Raw genomic sequence first — 9,526 nt, forward strand, 5'->3', positions numbered from 1 at the left:
TGACTATTGTTGTTGGTTTTTTTAGAAATCTTGCGTGTGCATTTCAGCTGTGCTTTTCTCTTTTTAATATGTAGGGGGTGGGTGTGAAATGTTCCCTGTATGACTAGGGTTTGCCAACCCTAATCCATAATAGTGCTGGCCCACTCAGCTGAGTCCGAGGTAGAAGGAAGTAAATGAGAAATGGAATTAGATGTAGATAAATTGAGAGTAAATGACTTAACTGTGTTTGGTTGGGAGTACATGGGAGGATTTAAAATGTATTGAAAATTTTTAATATATTCACAGGAACACGTGATATATCCCAAGTCAACTTTATCATTTAAAATTAGTTTACATGTGTAATATTTAACAAAATAATTATAATAAATTCATTGAAATATATACTTTAGTCCAAATGAGAAAATTTGGAGTCTAAGATAGGCTACAAATATAAGGATCACAAACAACTAAATTGCTAGCGGCTTTAAACCATCTGAACCATTTTAGGGCATGGGCTAAAAAATGAGGTGGATTTGAAACTTCCATTGCCCTAAGAAGTTTTCAATGGCAGGCATTCAATCCTTGTTAGTTTCTTTTTATGGTGTGGTCTGCTACAGCTTTGGTTTCGGGTCGTATTTGGGGTTATGCCCTAGAATGATCTAAAAATATGAATGGACAACCACGGTATAACATGTAAATGCATTTTAGATGGCCAACCTTTGAATGACTTGGATAATTCTATTGGTGTGATTTTAATTATGTAGACAGTTATTTAATGATTTCGGATTATCATCGGCATGTCTGTTTGGTAGACTTGTGCATAATGGCACCTTTGTTTAACGAAGCTCAAAAAGATAGCTTACCCCATTTACTTTAAAATTCTATTTCACAGAGAGGATTCCATTTACAAATATTTCTAACCCTTTTATTCATAAGTGGGCCAAAAGAAAAATGAATAAAGAAATAGATGCCAGAAAATTATAAAACTTCCCTTTCCCACGCGAAGGGTTCTGATTCATCTGTTGATTAAGTAGGATATACATGCATATAGAAGTGGACATTTACAAAAATAAAAATAAAAAAAATAATTAAAAAGGAGAAGTAGAAAGAACGGTCCACATACAAGATGCACATGTTACGTGACAGAGGATTGATCTAATGGATCAAAATTGGAGTTGACTCAGCTCAGTCAAGTTGGTTTTGGGTGCAATCAAAGTCAGTCAATGGATCATCCAAACCGAATATCCGGGGAGTCGCACTTTTTAAATGGGAACTAGAACACTATAACTTATAGATCTTCTAGTTGCTTCTGGATGCTTAGACAATGCGATTGATCAATCTGAACCGTACATTAGGTCCACCACACACTTAAAGTTTAAGGTGGTGGTGACTCTTCGACTGCACACGCATGTCATGCATTGTTGTAGGGCAATCCAATCCGTCCAATCTACCAACCGGCTGTGGATATAGCATAATGCAAATAACACACTTTGCAAATGATAGTAACCATCTGATTTTGTCTATTTGAATTTCTAGCTCTCTCTATTTTACTTTTTATCAATCTTCTGGCAGATACCATTTGAATGGTCAGGATTGCTGGATAAGTGTGATTTTCGGGTCATGCTCCATATGTAGTGTGACCCACAATTTGTAGAAGAGACATGAGTGCGTGACTAGAAATGTAGTGTGGCACACTTGATAGATTCCTATTTCCTACGCATATATGATAAGATCAGGACCACTCATCGGGAGGAGCCCACCATTAATATGCCCTCTTCTGAAAATCAAGATAGTCCACTCATCAGATGGACCACACATACAGATATGTCAAATATATATCATTGACCATATTTTTAACCGTCCATTTCCCCTGATAAATGAAACTTGGCCTAGTTTTTTCAGTCCATATATTTTTCTGGTGAACTCTGGCCCACCTGATTATATAACTGGCCACCTGATGTACTGATTGGATATCATCTCTGCAAGCCACCCTGCCGGCATTTATAGCCTTTGAATCTGGTTCATCCAATTATCCAAGCCGTTTATAAGACGTTTCTCATTTCTACGGTGGAAATTCAACAAATAAAGTAACCAAATTGCATTATTTCAACCCATTCACTATTTGGCTCTTTTGCTTTGATGATGAACGGTCTCTAAAAAAATTATTTAATAGAAGAGTTGACGAAATCAATAGAGTAGATTTTTTGGTCTCGCCCTCACCATCTAGTGTTAGCCCTGTGGAATGAACGGTTTGGATCATTGAGAAGAAGTCAAAATCCAACCTCTAAAGTCGCGACGTATCTTTTATTATAATACATCATATGCATTCTACCAAATCTCAATCTTATCACCGTTTGGAATTTGTAACTTTGTTAGCGGGTTTTGACCAGATCCGGGTACGGTGACCCGAACCATGTTACTCTATAGTTAGGTGATGATCTAGAAGAAGCGGATTGCATCCGGCTAACGCCTGGACAGACTCGGTTCAGCAGGTGATCTGTGTCTGTGGTGCCCACCACGATGTATGGGTTTTATCTAAGCCGTCCATCCAATTTTCCAGATTGTTTTAGGGAATGATCTAAAAAATTATGCAGATATAAGCTCACGTGGACTCTATTGTGGGGATTGAATGGCCACCATTAAAAATTTCTTGAGTGCTACAAAAGTTTTGGATCGAGCTAATATTTGTGTTTTCCCTTCATCTAGGTCTATGTGACCTTATTAACAGGTTGGATGGAAAATAAATATCATAGTGGGCCCTAGGAAGATTGCAATGGTGGACATTATTATCATCACTACTTCCTGTGGTGTGGTTCGCTTAAGCCTTCAATCTGCATGATTTAGGGTATTTTATCTTAAAATTATCTATAAAAATATATGAACAGTGGGGATGAAACTCACACATCAAGATGGGCCCCACAGAGCCCCTGCCTGGACCGAGTCTATCCAGGTGGGGCAGGACGCCGCTTCCAATCAAGATCCGTTCACGATGTCTTTAGTGGGAGATTTTTCAAAAAAAAAAAAACTACCTAATCAATATAAAACTTACATTCCATACCTTTTTAAAAGAAGTTTTACAACAGCTACATCATTAATTAATCTACTATCATTTCATTGCCTTTCATACATTGGGTGGATGTCTATTCCAAAATAAATTTTTTAGTCCACATGAATCACAAGTCAACGATGTCATCAAAGGATTAGTTTCAATAACATCGGAGAATGTTCGATGCCATCGACAATTTCCATGCAATTTTACACAGAGTAACGATTTTGCGGGATTTGTTTCCGATTTTGCTTGGGATCCTTCTATAGGCTATATGTGGGTGTAAGTGGAATTGTGAGGTACTTTTAGGGTTTCTAATTAATCCAAGGGTTTTAAATGGTATAGTAAGGGTAAGATTCGAGATTGTTCGAATCAGGTAAGCTTTATTTTTTTTGTAAATTCTTCTTTCATAATGATCATCTGTCGCTTTGTGCCGTGGTTTTTTCATAAGAATTTTTTTACATTAAATCGATGTGTTCTCTTTATGCTTGGTTTGTACGATTAGATTACTCCTCTTGATTGTACTCTGTGTGTTTTCGCGATGCCCCAACAAGTGGTATTAGAGATAACAATGGGGCATAAACTTGAATTTGTAAGGAGAAGCATGAATGGCTGGAAATCCGAAGTATGACATTGAGAAGTACTTAGACAAAAATAAGTTTGAGTTATGGAAGATTAAGATGATTAGTCTATTAACTCAGCAAGGGTTAGTTGAGGCTCTTAAGGAGCGACGTGAGTTTATGAAAGATGATGATTGGAAGACTCTAGATAAGAAAACTAAATCCCCAATTCGATTGTACCTAACGGATGAGGTTCTCTACAACGTCATGAGAGAGAAAACCGCAACAAAGTTGTGGGCAATATTAGAGGACGTTTATGCCAAAAAAGTCCTTGAAAAATCACTTACACTTGAAGTTGCAGTAGTTTAACTTCAGGATGACAGATGGTAGAGATGTGGAGGCCCACATCAGTAATTTTAACAAGTTGATTTGCAAGTTGTTAGATATAGAAGAAGTGGTCAAAGATAAATATCATGCATGTATTTTGTTGAATTCTCTACTGGCATCATATGAGTCTTTCAGGGACTCTTTGTGTAACGGTATCCCTAAGTGTGGACACCGTTATCTCGGCCCTTCAACGAAAGGCCATGAGAAAGAAAAACAGTAGTGTGGGGACTTCTTCTGATGCACTTCTTACAAGAGACAGGAATACTAAGCGAGATATAGGATCTTCTCAATCAAGATACAAATTCAAAGGCAAGGGAAAGGGGAAGTTAAAGTGTCAAAACTGTGGAATGGCTGGGCACATGAAGAAGAATTGTACAAATCATAAAGTAAAGAAAGAAAACTCAAAAGCTTCTTCCAGGGAAGCTAACACTGCTATATCTGATGAAGAAATGAGTAGAGGTGATGTGTTCTCAGTGTCTATGATCAGACACTTTTACGATGATCATAGAGGCGAGCGAATCCTTGAAACAGGAGCTTCATATCACATAACTCCTCATTGGAGTTGGTTTGCCAGTTGTAGGGAGTACGATGCTGGACATGTATTTATGAGCAATGACAATGTCTGTAACGTTGTGGTTGTTGGTACGGTGTGCATTAAGATGTTTGATGGGATGGAGCATACCTTAATTGAGGTTAGGAATGTTCCTGACATGAAAAAAAACTCTATTTCTCTCGATGTACTCGAGGCAAAGGGTGCAAGTTCACTAGTGTTAATGGTGTCCTTAAAGTATCAAAGGGAGCACTCGTAGTTATAAGAGCATAAAGGCACTATAACCTTTACAGGTTGATCAGGAGCACTTCAATAGGTGGAGAGGCAACGACTGTTCCGGACTCCACATCTGCACGTATGTGGCATGCTTGTCTGAGCCAAATGAGCGAGTAGGGCATGAAGGCGCTGGAAGAAGGAGGTGTAACTCTGAAGAAGATTCACACCAACGTAAATCCGGCGAACATGCTCACCAAGGTGGTTCCTGTAGAGAAGTTTAAGTTATGTGCAACTTCTCTAGGCTTGGCGATGGCATAAAAGGAGGATGTAGTGTGCACGAGAAGCGTTGATGGAGCTATGATGCAAGACAGAGTTAAGAAAATAGGACAAGCACCTACACGTTTGATGATTGAAGACATGGTGGAGATTGTTGTATTTGATGTCTTAAATCTAGTCAGATATGGCTTGTCGATGCAATCAACAAACTGTTCGATGTCACCTTCAATGGCATCGAACAGTGTTCGATTCCATCGAGATTTTTCGAATTTTCTCCAGTTGGTCACTGAACTGTCAGAGTGTTTTTTTGATGCCATCAGAGAGCTTTCGATGTCATCGAAGGTAAGGTTCGATGCCATCAAACATAGCTCGATGCAATCGAAGATTTCTGAAAAATCATGTCTTGTCTCTAGATAGTTGAGGTGTTATTTCAATGCTATCGATGTAACTTCAATGCCATCGAAGGATCAGTTTTGATGACATCAAAGAATGTTCATTGCCATAAACAGTTTCCATACAATTTTACGCAGAGTTATGTTTTTGCAGGATTTATTTGTGATTTTGCTTAGAATCATTCTATATGCTATATATATGGGTGTAAGTGGGATTGAGAGGTACTTCTAGGGTTTCTAATTGGTCCAAGGGTTTCAAAGGGTGTAGCAAGAGTGATATTCGAGGTTGTTCGAATTGGGTAAGCTCTATCTCTTTATAATTTCTGCTTTCATAGCGATCATCCATCGCTTTGTGTCATGGTTTTTTCCCATAAAAGTTTTTCTATGTTAAATCACTGTGTTCTCTGTGCTTGGTTTATGCGATTGGATTACTTATCTTGATTCTATTCTGTGTGCTTCTGCGGTCCCCCCAACAAAAAGTTTTTTAGATTACAATAATTTTACTCTTTTTCTTATATGGCTGACCCAGCATGGTGAAAGCTATGGCTAGTTTGTAGCCTTTTAAGCCAGGTTAGGGCTAGGTTGTAGATAGGGCTTACAAACCTTTTTAGTCCAATAAGGGTTTGGATATAACATAATTCAAAGAATACAATTTGCAAATGATATTAACCATCTGATTTTCTCCTTTGACGTCACCACTCTTTGATTTACTTTTCATCAGTCTTTTGAAAGACACCATTTGGATGGTTAGGATTCCTAGATAAGTGTGATTTTAGGTCATACTTCAAATGTAGTGTAACCCACAATTTGGACGGTCTGAGTTGTTGTACATGTGAAGCAGGGTAGAAGAGATATGAGTGCCTGGCTAGTAATGCAAGTTTGCTCATGCAGAGATGAAAAGTATCCTGCATGGCACACGTGCCAAATTCTTATTTTCTAAACTTACACAAGATCGGGACCCCTCATCACGTAGGGCCCACCTTTACTAGACCCTCACCCAGATGGAGAGACGACCACTCTTGATTTTTACACGGCCCACCATAATGCATGCTTATATTAAGTTCACTCCAACCATTAGATTTCGTAAAAAAATAATAATAATAATTTGTCCATTCCTCAAAAATCATATTCATATATGATTCACTTGGGTCACACTAGTTTTAAAAAGTTTGAAAGCGAGTGCCCTATATTGCCTAATGTCTTAAATCTATCTATAACAAGGTCTTTGATGCCGTCGCCAGACCACTCAATCTCATCAAGTAAATGTAGATGATGTCGATGCTATCGATAGACCGCTCAATCCCATCGAGAAAATTTGAAAAAATCTTATTTATTTGCTCGACAGTTTTGGTCTTCAATGTCATTGATTGGTTTTTGATGTCTCTAGATGTCATTGAAGGTCCCATCAAACGCTCGTGTAGAGTTGCATAAGTGCACGATTTATTTCCTATTCCAATTGTGTAGTATATAGATCGGGTGTACTTGGGATTAGAGAAGAGATTAGGGCTTTTTATGTTGGTCCAAGAGCATAAATGAGGTTTCTAAGGAGATTTGAGTGTTGTTTGTGTCAGTAAGATATTATCTCTTGTAAATTATTTTTTTTTATAGCGCAATGCTTGTCACTTTGTTCCAAGATTTTTTCCCACAATAAATTTTTTCAACCTAAAATTCGGATCATCTTGTTGGGTTTGTCTGGAAGTGGATTGCGTACTAAGTAACTCAGTACGCTAAGCATACTGAGTAAACTCTGTGGGGTCAACCGTGATTTATGTATTTTATCCAGTTTGTTCATCCATTATACAAGATAATTTTAGGGCCATATATCAAAACCGAAGGATATACAAGGCTAAAATGGACTACACCATAGGAAACAGTATGAATTAAAGTTATACCGTTGAAAAATTCTTAGGGGCCACAAAAGTTTTGGATCAAGATTATATTTATTTATTTTTTCCTTTTATTTATGTTTGTTTGATCTTATGAACAGTTTGGATGACAAATAAACATCACCGTGGGGCATAGAAAGGTTTCAACAGTGGAAGTCATTATTTCCACTATTTCCTGTGGTATGGTCCACTTGAGATTTGTATAAGCTTCAATTTTGGTATCAACGCCTTAAATGAGATGGAAAAACGGATGGAAGGTGTGGATAAACCACGTAAATTCACAGTGGGCCCAACTGAGTTTACTGAATATGATAAGAGCGACTGAGTAACTCAGTACGGAATCCGATTTAGGTTTGTCTCTGCTATTACAATTACTTTGCTTAATTCTACGATGTGTAGGTTCTGTAAGTCTCAACCCCTTATACACTGCTTCCAATCACTTTGCTTCAATTGATTTTTAGTCCCTTGATCCAATATAGGGTGACTCACTGGTGGTTAAGATTGATTTTACGTAAACATATATCGTGCATCATGGTGGGACCCACACAAGTTACCGCTCATTTCCAAATAGAAATATAGCCATAAAAGTTTTTCCAATGAGGTACCAGATTGTAAATTCCACATTAACCAGGTAATTTTTTAGACTATTCTATCTTTTTCTAATTACTTGGCTAACATCAGCACCGATGACGTGGCCCAGACCATCTGCATTTTGGATTCAATTACCGGACTAACCTTCAATGACCAAATTAGGAAATTAATATATTGTCTCCATGCATGACTTTCCATTTCCTCTCATCTCACACGTCTCCTAGTAGGGCCCACCTCGGGTCTTCATCTGCACACGTGGCTACATCGAATGCACGACACGTGGAACTTCAATACCAACTTCCCAGTTTTCAACTTAACCAATGTGAAGCGAGGATATATACGAATATGCGTTTGGTGATCCATTCCGTTTTGGTGATTACTCGGGAAACTGTTATGGTGAAACCGTTTCCACAAGTGGGGCCCATGTTTCGGTGATCCAATCCGTTGGTATGATTGGTCCCACCGTCGATAGTAGACAACCCAAAAAATTTCGAGACTTAATGATTCTATCCATCCGATTTAAGACAATTAGTTTGGATCGTTGCTAATAGTTTTCCTAGCCGTGGGCCCATGTTAATGGTGATCCAGATCATAATAGGTTCCATTTTGGATGGCCCACAAATTAAAATCCATCCTTATCAGACCCACCTAATAATACATAAAGATCAATGGCTTAGATAGATGGTTTGGATCATCCAACCGTGGGACTCACTTGTACAGACTAGGCGCACCAGTACAATGCACGTACCCACGCATCAACCCTACAATTCCCCAATCTGACGCCGAGAGTTATCTTCCGAAGGAAACGGATTGGCTACTCCCCCTGACACCGGCCAATGGCTGGTGGTCGGTGCTCTGTGGACCCCATCATGATGTATGTTTTTCATCCATTCTGTCCATCTATTTTTATAGATCATTTTACAGTATGAGACAAAAAATGAGGTATATCCAAATATAAAATGGACCACATTACAGGAAAAAGTGTTGAATGAGCTCGACCATTAAAAACATTTGGGGGGCCATAGAAGTTTTGGATCAAAAGATTGTATTTCAAATAAACAGTACAGTGGGCCTTAGGAGGATTTTAATGGTGGATATCCAATCACTATTGTTTTCAGGTGGTGTGGTTCACCTGAGGTCTACATCCCTCTAATTTTTGGGTTTAAGCCCTAAAATGATCTTTAAAAATGGATGAACAGAATGGATGAAACGCATACATCATGGTGGGGCCCACAGAGCACCGACCATCAGCCACGGGGCTCGTGGCAGGGGGAGTAGCCAATCCGTTTCCTCTTCCGAATACTCTCTTCCAATGGTTCATATGCATACACACGGGAATTGTACCCGTGGTGTGCATGTAACATGAAAGTCCAATCAAAACCGTCCAAATCATGCGCCTAGTTCTATACAGATTATGTGAAAATTTAAGATTAATCAAACTGTACAAAACCCATATTAATGGACATTAATTTTTTGAGTTTGTTAAGTTGACTATTTTTAATTTTAACCGTCCAATAAATATCCAGCAATCAACCAGATAAAAGATTCATCCGTTAAAAATTTTTATATTTGTGACCGAAAGAGGGTGGTGCCACAATCTAGACGGTTTCATTTGAGTTACACATGTCCCACGTTGGTCTTTT

The sequence above is a fragment of the Magnolia sinica genome, chromosome 12 (assembly GCF_029962835.1).
Source record: "Magnolia sinica isolate HGM2019 chromosome 12, MsV1, whole genome shotgun sequence".
NCBI lineage: Eukaryota > Viridiplantae > Streptophyta > Magnoliopsida > Magnoliales > Magnoliaceae > Magnolia > Magnolia sinica.